The sequence below is a fragment of the Bidens hawaiensis genome, unplaced genomic scaffold, assembly GCF_021521415.1.
Source record: "Bidens hawaiensis isolate Kalapana, Puna unplaced genomic scaffold, B.hawaiensis_p1.1 tig00033226_1, whole genome shotgun sequence".
NCBI lineage: Eukaryota > Viridiplantae > Streptophyta > Magnoliopsida > Asterales > Asteraceae > Bidens > Bidens hawaiensis.
Window position 1 is genome coordinate 180,667 of NW_027495698.1, and position 14,107 is coordinate 194,773.

At 33.5% G+C, this 14,107-nt stretch overlaps 1 pseudogene; it reads left to right on the forward strand.

Annotated features, from left to right (window-relative positions):
* The first annotated feature begins 11,187 nt into the window (after positions 1-11,187).
* On the forward strand, positions 11,188-12,771 carry LOC143584681 (E3 ubiquitin-protein ligase ATL6 pseudogene; annotated as a pseudogene).
* Positions 12,772-14,107: the final 1,336 nt, after the last annotated feature.

Consider the following 14,107-nt stretch of genomic DNA (forward strand, 5'->3'; position numbering starts at 1 on the left):
TATTATGTTTGGCTTATTTTATTATGTGGACTAATACAATATTATTGGGCTGAGGGGTTTTGTGGAGGTAACCCTAACTGGGCTAGGCCCATTAGGGTACCATGATGGTGGCCATGAGGCTCCCTATATAAGGAGGTCTCCACCTCCTTATTAAGGGTTGTTCTCAATAAGAGCCACCACCATAACCATTTTTGTGTCTGTAAACAAGAGATCCTTGAGATTTCTTAGCAGTCACCTCCACACCCCCAAAAACCATTGCAGATCTTAAGCTACCGGAGAAGAAGATCGAGTCGTGGTTCGTTTATCTCGAAGACCGGGGAACATCGTCATGGATCAGGTCAGATTCATTTTATGTTTCTACAAGTATATTATTCCTATTATTATATCAAAGTTACATCACTTTAACATTTTATTTGATACATTTTAAATGAATTTAAATAATTCTCATATACGTCATTTTCATTGTTAAATAATAAAACAAGAAGTCAAATAACACGTCCTTTGGTTGATCTTCTAATCTGATCGATGTGTACAAATTATAGAATGTATCCTTATCTAAAACAAGAGAGACAATCAAAAATAAAAGATTTACAATATGTTGATATGTTAATTCTGATTTTCCAAGTTACAAAGAAACAAAAACTGTTTCTTACCCAAATCTGGTATGCTATGCTCTAACCAATATGGAAAAAAAAAAGAGTGAGTAAATTCTTGTTAAAATATATTGTAGTTTGAAAATAATTAATCTGAATTACTAGTCACAAAAGAAAAGTTGGATCTTTAATTGGACACCTAATAAACAAAGCGCTCAAATTACGCTGTAAATTTATGTTTATATTAATTAACGTGATCATACCTCATGGCATAAATAGCATGTTAAAAAGGTATGATAAATAATTATGCTATTACTGCCATGCGTTATATAAAAAATATATATGAGAGAAATGGGGATTTTTTTTTAGCATTGTTGTGTGCAAATGAATATAATAAAAATACTTTTGATACACAAATTTTGAAATTAGCATTATTTCCTAAACTCACATTATAATTATAGCTTTGTCAATGGATTTAATATACGTAAGAGTGTAACATTATACGTTCAAAAAAATAAAAATAAAATAAAAAATATGATACTAGTTTATTGACATATATATAACACATGATAACTTAGTTAAAATACATATGATTTAATGTATAGACTAAACTAGTTTGAGGCACGTGTATTACACGGGTAATTGATGAAAAATTTAAACTTTAATCATTAAGTGAAATGCATTAAAAATTGGTCATATATTGTTAATACAATTATAATTAACATTAAAATTACAAAAATTAGATAACAGATTACACAAATATGTTACAAATAAGTAAAATCTCTCTTTAACACTACATTTGTGATTGTATTAGTAGGTATACATTGTTTATCAAAAATCAAAATCTTTAGTTCATGTCTGTTTGTAACTCTTAATAAGGTAACATATATGTCTGCTTATAACTCTTGATATAACCATGTATAGCTGTTCGTGTGACAAAAAAAGTTCTCCAAATACATACCAACTCTTGATAAATGATAATATATCCATGAAATTGTTAAAAAAATATATATTCATACACAAAAAATATCATAGATTTTAATCAATTAATATGATGTCATTTGGGAAAATCTGCTCATGTTTATTAAAAAACACATGATTATCTCAAAAATCATATACCTACATTTTAATGTTATAATCATCTTTAAATCTTTAAAATTTGAAATTAATTAATCATGATAAATTTGTTAATAATATTTTGTGTATGAAAAATTTGTATTTGATTTTATATTTTACAATTAATAATTATATAACCAAGCAACATAAAAATCGAAAATTAAACTATAACAAAATAATTTGTTTCATTTCATATGAATGTAATTGTTAGAAAAATGATAAATACATACTAACCTTATAACCATTTTCAAATGATAGTGATTATTCTGAGTTAGAAGAATTTTAAAAGATTTAAAGTTGCATAAAGTGAATGTAGTAATTCTTATATATAATAGTTGGAAGTAGGACTATCACTTTTACCCATAACCTGAAACCCAACCCAAGAAAACCCGTACCCGAACCCAAACTAACCCGACCCGAGAAACTCGAACCCAAGAAAATACTAACCCGAACCTGAACTGAAGTAATTCGTGTTTGTTCTTGGTTCTTGGGTCAGAATTCTAGGTTTTGGGTCAACAAAAATAAAGTTTCAGTTTTTAAATCATATATATTTTTAGGTATTAAAAGCTAGCCTTAGTTCTGGTGTTATCAGGATTTAGTCCAAGTCGATTGTTCTCATTCCACATATAATGAATTGATTGTTTATTTTTTTTATTATTTTGAATATAAACCATAATAAATACTTTAATTATGTACTAACTAACATGTAACGCCAACATAATCTCAATTCATTGTATTTGTGTAAAGATAAAACTAATTAGTTAACATAATATAGAAATTGTGTAAATAATTGATAAAAACGATATTCTAGGTTTCAATATCTTAAATGATTTTTGGACAACGAAAATAATGGAATGGAATTGAAATAAATTTTTTGTTTAAAATATCAAATGCTTTTAATTAAGTAGTTTATCTTATAAGACATATTAAATTAAATATATTTTAATATATAGAAAAAGTATAAATCAAGTCATAAAACATATGTTTCTGAAGTATTTTGGTCTGAGTTATGAAAGAAAATATTGAAAACTATATATTGATCTTCTTATTACTAAAACCATTTATACTACACAAAAAAGTCATATAAATAGATGACAGATAGTTCATAGAGTTAATCGTTATACATATAGATTATAATTATACTATTCAACTTTAATAATTTAATGCTAAACACCAAGTGTTATATATATATATATATATATATATATATATATGTGTAATAGGTATTCTTCATGTTTGTAATATTTATAAAAAAATGTTTGTAAAAAATTAAGAAAATACACATTTCATGAGTTCAATTGCATATGAGAAAATTTTAATTCAAATTGGAAACCAATCTTATATAAAAAATTATGCACTGCTGTTTGAATCCATGCTTAAAACAATTTGTAGTTTACCATACAAATCCAAATTATTCGACAATAATGCACATTTGTTTTTTTTAATTTGCAATTGCTTGTGATTTTCAAATTTTATTTTAACAGGTCTGCAACTTCAATTTTGATATATTCTTATTTCACCATAAATGTTAATGAATGAATCAGTTAGTATTTACATTTAATAAACATAAACTTGAATTCATATATTGAAATGATTAAAAAGATAATAAACATATATGAAAATTTGTTGAAAAAAAATGAGAATGATTATGAGCTTGACAAGCAGCAAAAGTTGTAGTTTTTTATTAGAATAGATAGATAGTTCTACAAACGTTAATCACAATATATAAAGCTAAAAACAAAAGTTTTTAGTTTTCATCGTAATTTAATGGTTTAAAATCAATATGTTACTTTCTAAAACCAAAATAGAAATCAACACACCATATATTCGATATAAAAAGTGGTGATTTGAATGAAACGTTTTTGACAACTCACCTTTTATATATTTCGTTGATGGCTAAGACTTCATGGTGAAGAATAGGTCACGAGTTTGGTTCCCCGGTGCCGGCTTTTGGGTTATTGGTTTCCTTAATTTTTTAACTATGGAATATTTTTGTGAACTATTAGTTTGTTTGTCCTAAATTATTTATTAATGAATCTTTTTATTAACTAAATGTATTCTAATAATTTAACTGATCAAATTTTAAAATAATATTTATATTTAATAATAACAATACTAATGAAACGAGACACGTGTCGGGATATTTTGTGGGCATATTACGTTCTTATTGTTTGGGTTTCTGTTTCGGTTACTACAGTGAGTGAGTGTACACTATTGTGCCGGGACGAACTAACTCCGACCATATTTTCGCCTATCCTCTGCCACAACGCGCCTGTTTAATTTTAATTGTACTAGTTTTAAACTTTTAATATAATTAGGTTAATTATTTTACGTTTTTAAACCAACAAAAATAATATGTAAAAATTTAGTTTAATAATTTTCAAGGGTCAAGTTATTCTACAAAGAGTAACAAAAATGAGAAGTGTGAGAAGCCATAAATAATTAACATGTGTCAAGTGGGGACCAAAAGGAAAAAGGTATAGAGGTACTTATACACATTTTCTCTTTCCACATGCAAGACACATGATAATATCCCCATCATTTTATAACATATATAACTTTTTCGTATGATATTTTTTTGAAAAAAAATTCATCATAATAACAAACGTCTTTTTATCTTTAATATGAGTATGATTTTTGTTAAATAAAATTTAAAACAGAAATTACGTCATTGTGTTTTTTCGCACACCATTGTGTCTTTTCGCCCACCATTGTGTCTTTTCGTACACCATTGTGTCTTTTCGCTTATCATTGTGTCTTTTTTCGTCATTGTGTCTTTTAGCACACCATTGTGTCTTTTCGCTTATCATTGTGTTTTTTTTCGTCATTGTGTCTTTTCGCACACCATTGTGTCTTTTCACTTATCATTGTGTCTTTTTTTGTCATTGTGTCTTTTCGCACACCATTGTGTCTTTTCTCTTATTATTGTGTCTTTTTTCATCATTGTGTTTTTTCGTCATTATGTTTTTTTAAATACTAATAACACCGTTGTATAATAATAATATGTAAAAATATTGATAAAATAACAACAAATTATCTAATACATAAAACACAATGATTAATACATGTTACACAATAACTTGTAACGTAAAACATAATGGTGAATACATATAACACCATAACCTAAAACGTATGACACAATGGTGAATATATATAACACAATGACTTGAAACGTAAAACACAATGGAAACAACATATTACACAATGACTTGAACGTAATATACAATGAACGCAATACTATTTTTCTCAAATTAAATGAATTTGTCATATGTCAATCCGAATAAAAGACAATGAACGTATTACACAATGACTAAAAGTTAATGACGAACAAAACGACCCAATGACGTAATCTTTGTTTTAATTTTTGTGTTTAATATGAGTATCAATTGAAAAATATAATGATCAAAATCTATAATACAATTCATATGAAAACTCAACAAAAAGACACAATGAACAACAAAAAAACACAATTAAGAAAACCCATTAATTTTTTTTATTTTTATATAACAATATGATATTCACATTAAAGATAAAAAACGCTTATTATTATGGTGAATTTTTTAAAAAAATAATGTCGTATGAAAAAGTTATGGACATTTTAAAATTGTGGGGGAATTGACATGTGCCTTACATGTGGAGAGAGAATGTCAACAAATATAAGTTATTACTTTCATGCCCTTTTCATCGATTTTAATTTATTAAATTAATCTAAAATTAATGGACTGAATTCCTTCTCACCCTTCTCATTTTTATTGTCCTTTTTATTTTAACTTTACCCTAATTTTCAAATCTTAATAATCAAAGTAAAATCCACATTGATATATACGTCGAGTTGAAAGGAGCAACGATTACGAAATAAATATTCAACGACAATCAAACATTCCAGATGGTTTTTTTTTTCTTTCTTTTACGGCGAAACATTCCAGATTGTTGACTTCTTATATGTATTGAAATCAATTATTAATACGTATCAACACTTATTTTCAATTTAAAATAATATATTAATTGATTTTTTGATTGCACATATAATGCTCCTACAATTACCCATAAATCCTAATACACTAAGGACGCACACTATGTTTTCACACCTTAAGCAATGATATAGTTGTCACTACAATAATAATAAAAAAATTAATCAATAGAAAGGCTTAACACAACTAAATCCTACTAGCATTTTAATAAGACTATGCATTGTCAGCAGTGGCGGAGCTATCCTATAGTATGAGTCGATTGTCCTCTATGACAAAACAAATTAATAGTATATACATGTTAAAATCCTAACCGACTATTATAAAAAATTGCATCACCTCCTATGGAATTTTGAGAACAAACCCTTAAACTTCCAGACCAACCTTAATATATATAAATAAAATAGGTTTGTACCCGCAACGATGTGCGGTACATTGACGTCCATTCGGTTGGTAGAAGTTTGTTATGATCACGGTGGTACATTAGCATGCATTTGGTAAGTAGAAGTTCGTTATGTTATTAACACTAAACTGAAAATATTAATCTGTCAACGTAGAAAAAAGTAGTGTCATTGGTATAACTTATAATATAAAAAATAAAAATATTAATGAAAAAACAAATACAACTTATGTTCAAAATGACATGAATTTGATTGGTATCAGTTAGCTTCATTATAAAACTGACACTAAACCTAAAAATTAAATTAGCAAACGTCCAGAATACTCGCATAATTTATTATACAAAAAAACTCATTTAAAACAATGTTATTTATTGGGTCGGTAAAACTCGGGCGTTACATCGGCAAGTAGACGCGAGTTAGGTGGGTCGATTCAGGTTACGTTCGTTACGATACATGAACTAAAAACAAAACAAAACATTGATCAGTACCCTGACGTTACTGTAACACCCCGACCAAAGGCGGATTATACATCGGGGCGCCACATATTGTTTCATTACTCGTGACACTATTGGGTGTCAATATTTAATAAATACATTCATTCGCGCACGCGCAAAGTATGACCTCGAAAAGCTTGGTTTCACGGAGTCAGTTACTGTCAAAAGTTAAAGTAAAATAAATGACCCTAAATGCAGACTTAATAAAGGTAACAAATTCGAATCAAGAATCGACAATTCATGTATCACCATGACTTTCCGAATTCCCAATTTAAAATATACGAGCAAACGAGTATTGGAGATTGACAATTCATGTATCACCATGACTTTTCAATCTTCAATATAAAATATACAAGAAAATGAGTATTGGAGGTTGACAATTCATGTATCACCATGACTTTTCAAGTCTCCAACCTCAGAACATAATCGTAAATGGAAATTGAAAATCAACTATTCATGTATCACCATGACTTTTCGGATTTTCAAATCCAACAAACGAATATGTAAGTAAAATCAATAAAAATCGAAATTCAACAAAAATCGAAATATCGCGAGATAAAACATAAGATCATATACTGCGCAAGCGCGAGCATATTCATAAATAACGAGTAATTAACAATAAGCGCGCAAACATGAGATTTCTCTCATGCGCGAGAAGGGACTCTTAGGTATTCTAGGCCGTTACGTCTAACCACCTATCCTAAAGTCAACGAGCTCTGATACCAATCTGTAACACCCCGACCAAAGGCGGATTATACATCGGGGCGCCACATATTGTTTCATTACTCGTGACACTATTGGGTGTCAATATTTAATAAATACATTCATTCGCGCACGCGCAAAGTAGACAGAAGATAACATAAATCAACATAAACCATTATATTATAAGGCAAGATATTCGAACAACAATAACATGTCTTGATACATTTTAATCTAGGTCCAAAAGTAAAAACGTCCTACGTGTCCACAAGCTCCAAATGTAGCTACAGCAAACCTGAACATGTGTTAAAATAAAACGTCAAACACTTGCGTGTTGGTGAGAAATCAAGTTTAATACAATACATAGATAACAATAAATCTGCGCGCAACACGTGTATGTCTGGTGTTTAACAATGGTGCAATCAGATTGTGATCAAGCCTAAATAGATCATAGCTCATAGTTCATAGTTCAATCCGTGCTCCCAATTGAGCACAAAAACGAGAAAACATCTGTGCAAGTGTAAACAAAGAAAACCGTAAACGATAGGTCTCCCGTGTTCATCTAATGGATCCATGAAAACTTCGGAATAGGCCGAACAAAGCGGTTAATGATACACACATACAAATAAACAGCCAAGTAAACGTCCTCAACACATGGGATACTGCGCGACTAAAGTTCATAAACAAGTTTAAGACTCAAGTTTGTACGAACACATGAACATCCCAAAACATTAAAAATAAAAAGGGATTAGGTACGAGATTACTCACTTGATAATCGGTGCGGTGTAAGATAAAGCAAGAACCAACTTTAAACAAGTACAAGTTAACCTATAAATAAGATTATTGTTTTAATGATCTGTTTTAAATCTTGATTATAAGTTAGCATAAGTAAATTATTATATATAATATATATATTACCGAAAATCAGGGCAGAACAGGGAGGAAGACGGAGGCAGAGAGGAAGACGGCAGAGGGAGCAAGAGAGAACAGGAGAGATTAAGTGTTTGTGTGTGTAGTGTTAAGAAAATAAGATTATTATTTATAGAGAAACCCTAGGGAACACAATCCCTAGAAAAGGGGAAAAGATCTCCAAAAAGTAAAAGATTCCAAAAGCAAAAGATATCAAAAGATATGGCAGCAGGGAAAAAGAGAAAAAGGCTGGCAGGGAACAGTAAACAGGCATGGGCGGGTCAGATAAAGGTACAGGTCAGGCATGGAAAAAGCAGATCTCAAAAGATAATGTCAGTCACTTTTTCTGCCAACCAATGGGGTTGGTGCGCATGCTGCGCCGAAAGTAACTTTTCAGACATAAAGCAGATTAGGTCAACAGCACAAAAGATAAGACAACACAAAAGCAAACGGCTAGATTTAAACAGAAGAAAACTCAAAGGGTTTAGCGCGAGAAAGCTCGAGCGCGAAGGCAGACACAGAAGGTCAAGAGAGCGCGAGCGCGAAGGCAGACAAAAACAACCTTAACGCGTCGCGGAAAGAACTACATTTCTAAGCGCGCCGCGGGAAGAATCACATTTCTTAGCGCGCCGCGGGAAGAACTACCGTTCTTAGCGCGCTGCGAGAAGAATTACAATTCTTAGCGCGCTGCGAGAAGAGTTCGTCTCGCGTATCGCTGTAACAGGTGGTCTTCACGCAGGCTTCCTTGTAAGGAGTCTGGCGCGTGGAGCTGCGCAGACAACCTTAGGCGGGAAGGAACAAAGGACAAGCAAAGAGTTAGAAGAAAAAGAGGGAAACAAGGCGTAAGGGCGGGACGGCGACAAGAGGGAAAAGAAGGCGGAAAGAGAGAAGGAAGAGGGACGGGACGGCGGAAAGAAAGAGAGAGAAAGAGGCGGGAAGGAAATTATATATTATTATTAAAAGTAAAATATAAGTATAAATAAATATTAAATCATAAAAGAAAGAGATCGGGTCAGAGAAACGGGTACCTGGGTCGGGTCGGATCGGGGCAGATGTCACAGTTACGGCCGCGAGTAGACACAAATTGTGTCGGTTTCGATTACTTTAGTTACGATACTTAACTAAAAATCTAATCAAAGAATGGCGAATGGCTGAAGGTAAAAATTTCTTATTAGGTTTTGTTACGTATAGAAATGAGTACAGGGACTAGAATGTAATATTCTCATAGTTAAAGGTCTGAAAGTGTAAACATGTAATAGTGTTACAGAAGATTACAGAAGACATGGGAGAAAATTGTATCATCAAAATAAAGAAGAGATTACACACTCAGTGAAGTGAAAGCACTATGATCAATTTATGTAAGAAGATTTTACTGTCTATAGAACTCAAGATATTTGAAATGAAAAATAGAAAATATTTAAAAGATCCTAACATATCCAAAATAGTTTCACATGCATATTAGACCAAAATAATTTAAACTATTTCTATGTAATGGTTTGTGTTGGTTCTTTTTCCATCATTAAATAGGGAGAAGTTATTATGTCAATGTATAGTGCATTTTTCTGTTTTATACCTAGAAATAGCAATATGCATGACCAAGTGTAGGTTCCCTGGACGGATCACACGAGATATCTCGGTTTACTCAGGTGCGGAATCCCTGCGTAGATCGTTACGAGCGTAGAAAGCAAATCAAACAAACACACACGAATAAACCGAAACACGTTATATATTAATAACTGAACTCACGTGATATGAATCACTGATACAGACTCTCGTCCTCACGTTACAATGAACTCAAACCAGCTTAGATCAACTCGATGAACTACCTCAACACTAAGCCGTAACCTAGTATAAATACACGACAACTTCTCCTGATATGTTCAGGGGAAGTTGTCCATAACTTCGCTTGTTCAACAAGTTCGCCTAGGCGAACTTGTTAACAATTTCACTTAAACAAAAACATAAATAACATTACAGACTCGATTACAGACACTAGACTATGAACTACTGACATTTATGCACCAACACCAAGTGAAGAAATGTTGATCATGTTAGGCAACAATACCATCTAATCATAATGTAGCATATGAACATCACCATGATAACATTAAATACAAGATCTGCCATTCGAGATAATATTAAATACCCGAAATCACTCCTGAGGGCGATCTCCCGGTTGAAACAGATGGACAGACTGCTGTACGAGCTTCTCTTCTTTGAGGACCTGACAGCCTAGCACCCACGGTTTATACTCGGGAATGGAGATTATCAGAGTGATCCAAACGGCCGTTCAAAAAATTAACACATAAATCAAATTAAACGCAATGTTCGTCAACAAGCCTAGCTGTTTTAATGAGGAGTTTCGCCATTCATCAAATGCAAGCTTTTAAACATTCCAAGAGTATAGCCCCACAAAGTAAAGAATATAAATGGGAATGTGTTCTTCAACTTTATGTTTGCCTTCGTAAACTGTCATAATATTCCCGTTACTAGACTATAAATGCTCTTTAATCAATAAAAGTTAATAGACCATTAAAAATATATACTTAAAGTTCAAACACTACCTTAAAACAAATACAACCAGTCATCACCAAATCCAATCTAGTCAAACAATTATGATATATGCACAAGTGAAAATAACGTAAATTTAGTTATGTTACTTAATAAATGGATCAAGCCATTCCATTTTGATGAGAAGATAAGATTTTAAATAGAAGCTCACAATTTAAAATTCCAGAGTATGTAAATATTTAGTCGTTTAAAAATAGACAAATAATAACTAGATCAAATTATTAAATATTTTTTACTATTACCACTTTGATGAGGTGATCATGAAAGATTTTTGATCAACAAATTAGGTATAAATAAAAACAGATTAATATTATCTACAAAAGTATTAAATAATTTAGTTAACTTACTTTTACCCCAAAACTTTTTTAATAATGAGATAATCACACTATACTAGTTCTAGATGTAGATACAGTTGAATTAATTAATTAAAATAATGTATATAAAGAGTTTTCCACCTAGAAGATTAAAAGATGGTACCAATATAAGCCTAACTTGTAACAAAAGTCTAAACACCACCCACCTAAAACCTTCACAATTTTCTTTCTCTGTTTTGCACGCTACCCTTGTCGTCGTGGAGATTCTGGGTTAATCCCAAACTATGAATTCCGTCAACAACCATCCGGTACGGGTTTTCCCGTTATTGTTATCACTGTTATCGTCGATCTATTATGTACAAGCTCAGTCTCCACCACCACCAGATGATCAATACCAGTATGCTAGATTCAGCCCTTCAATGGCCATCATAATTGTGGTTCTTATAGCTGCTTTGTTCCTCATGGGGTTCTTCTCGATTTATATCCGTAGGTGTTCGAACGACGGTCTAAGCAACCGAGCCGGTCTTTCTATGCGCCGAGCTGGAAGATTGGCCGCGGCATCGCGTGGACTCGACGCGGGAATACTTGAAACGTTCCCGACGTTCGCTTATTCCACGGTAAAAGGGTTGAAGATTGGAAAAGGAGCGCTGGAATGCGCGGTTTGCCTCAACGAATTCGAAGATGAAGCAACTATCCGGTTAATCCCGAAATGCGATCATGTTTTCCACGCCGAGTGCATCGACGCGTGGCTCGAAAACCACGTGACGTGCCCGGTTTGCCGGTCGAATCTTGTTAACAGCTCTACTGACTCAACTCAACTTGCTGGTGAGTTGCAGTCTGGAGACCCAGAGACGCTGGAGCTGGAGAGAGAAAATAATACCTCCAGCGTCTCTATCCAGGTTGGGGACGAAAACTTTATTCCCGCCCCCGACCAGGATCCGGTCCTCAAGCGCATTAAAAGCGATCATCCGTACCGACCTCCAAGGTCGAGTTCGGTACGGGGACCTGAAAAGTTCCGGTCACACTCGACCGGACACTCCCTGGTTCAACTCGGGGAAAACACTGAGCGGTTTACTTTGCGGCTACCTGATAACGTGCGGAAGCAGGTAATCAGTGAGGCGTTACTAAACCGGTCGGGAAGCACGGTGAGATTCGCGAGAGAAGGGAGTGGAAGAAAGGGGTATAGAACCGGAGAAGGAAGTAGTAAAGGAAGGTCTTTCCGCCGAATGGGGAGTATAGAGCGGTCAGTGTTTTCAAAAGCACCGTCGTTTTTGTCGCGAGCGTTCTCCGTTCGGTCACAAAAGACCGCAACGGGGAACGCTGACGTGTCGACTTCGGACGAGGCGCCTCTAAATAACATTGGGCCGAAAAGTGACGAGGTGGGTGGTCGGCCGCCGGTGTAGAAAGCTGTTTGCCGGTTTGTGACGTCAAGGGTGGTTATTGGTGACGTGTGAATTTGGATTCCGAAGGCATTGCTGCCCCGCAGAAGAGTTAAGAATTCTGGCCGGAGCTACCGAAGCTGACCTTGCAGTTTTCGTGTGTATCAATTTTTAATTGCGTGAATATTATTTTATTTCAAACTTTTAAAAGTAGGAATAGACTTTTTCTTTTTCTTTTTATTTTTTTTTTATTTTGAATAAGTTTTGTACAGAAGACATAATATGATATTATGTAACAAATGTGTTTCTTTTAGAGGTAAATGATTTTTTATGAAATAATAATTTGATCGTTCTTCTTATGTTTTGATATAAGATATATTATTTGTGGTGTTGTGTGCTTAGTATGAAAGCATCTATAATTTAGATAATACCATTGAACAAGTCGTTTACATTGACTATTATAATATTATATAAACAAGAAAATTCTACCAAAACATCATTTTACTTTGTGAAATTTCTGTGTAAACTATGTAAGAGAGGAAGGGGCACTCATGGGTAATACTCATACATCGATCAAGCATACACAATTATTTCATTTATACCTTTAAGTACCCATAAATCATAAAATAACTGGAAACACATACCCACAAGTACCCTAGGACATTTTTTGTTTAAATTTAAAAATAAATAAACAATTAAATGTAATTAAAATTAAAATTTCATTGAAAATTAATGAGTGTTTAATTTTTCAAAAACCTCCAATGGGTTTGCCATGTGGTAAACCTTTGCCACAAATTGTAATTTGGCATACTATCCACATAGTTAGGGATGGGTTTGTCATGTGATAAACAACCCATAAACCTTACCCACACTAGTGCCCCTTCCCCTCTAAGTTATTATTATAATATACAATTAGGGGGTTGGTAGAATCGCTAATTGGATGGGTTAATGACTATTTGAGTACATGATTAATGGATTAATGACTATTTGGATGGGTTTAGTATTCGACTATAGACTAAGTAAACTAAATGTGGCATCACCACTAACAACGTAAATTGTGGACTAACCAAGTAAGATTTCATGGAAACTAATAACATATGAAAAACATACAACCCTAATAACACTAAGGTAGCGTTTGTTATGCAGTAATGACAGACGGAATGGAATGATTCATTACGTGGGAATGAAATAAGAGGTGTTTGGTTGCACAATGGAATGGAATCATTCATTACACATGGAATCATATTCCATCAAAACAATTCCTTCCCACCCCCCCTTTTTTTCATTTCATTCCTCCTTCAACCTATTTTCTCAACAACACCATCATCTAACAACCACCGCCACCACCACCACTACAATAGCCACCACCATCATCTGACCACCACCGCCACCGTCAACACCACCACCTCCGTCGCCACCACCGTCGCCGCCACCACCACCTGACCGTCACCGTCGCCACCACCACCTCCACCACCACCACCTTACCACCAAAGCTACCACCGCCACCATCGTCGCCATAACCACGACAACCATTGTCACCGTCGCCACCCGACCATAACCGCCACCACCACTATCACTGCCTGGCCACCACAACTTTCATCACCACCCTACCACCGCCATCACTACTAATGCTACCATCGCTTGACCACCACCACCACAACCA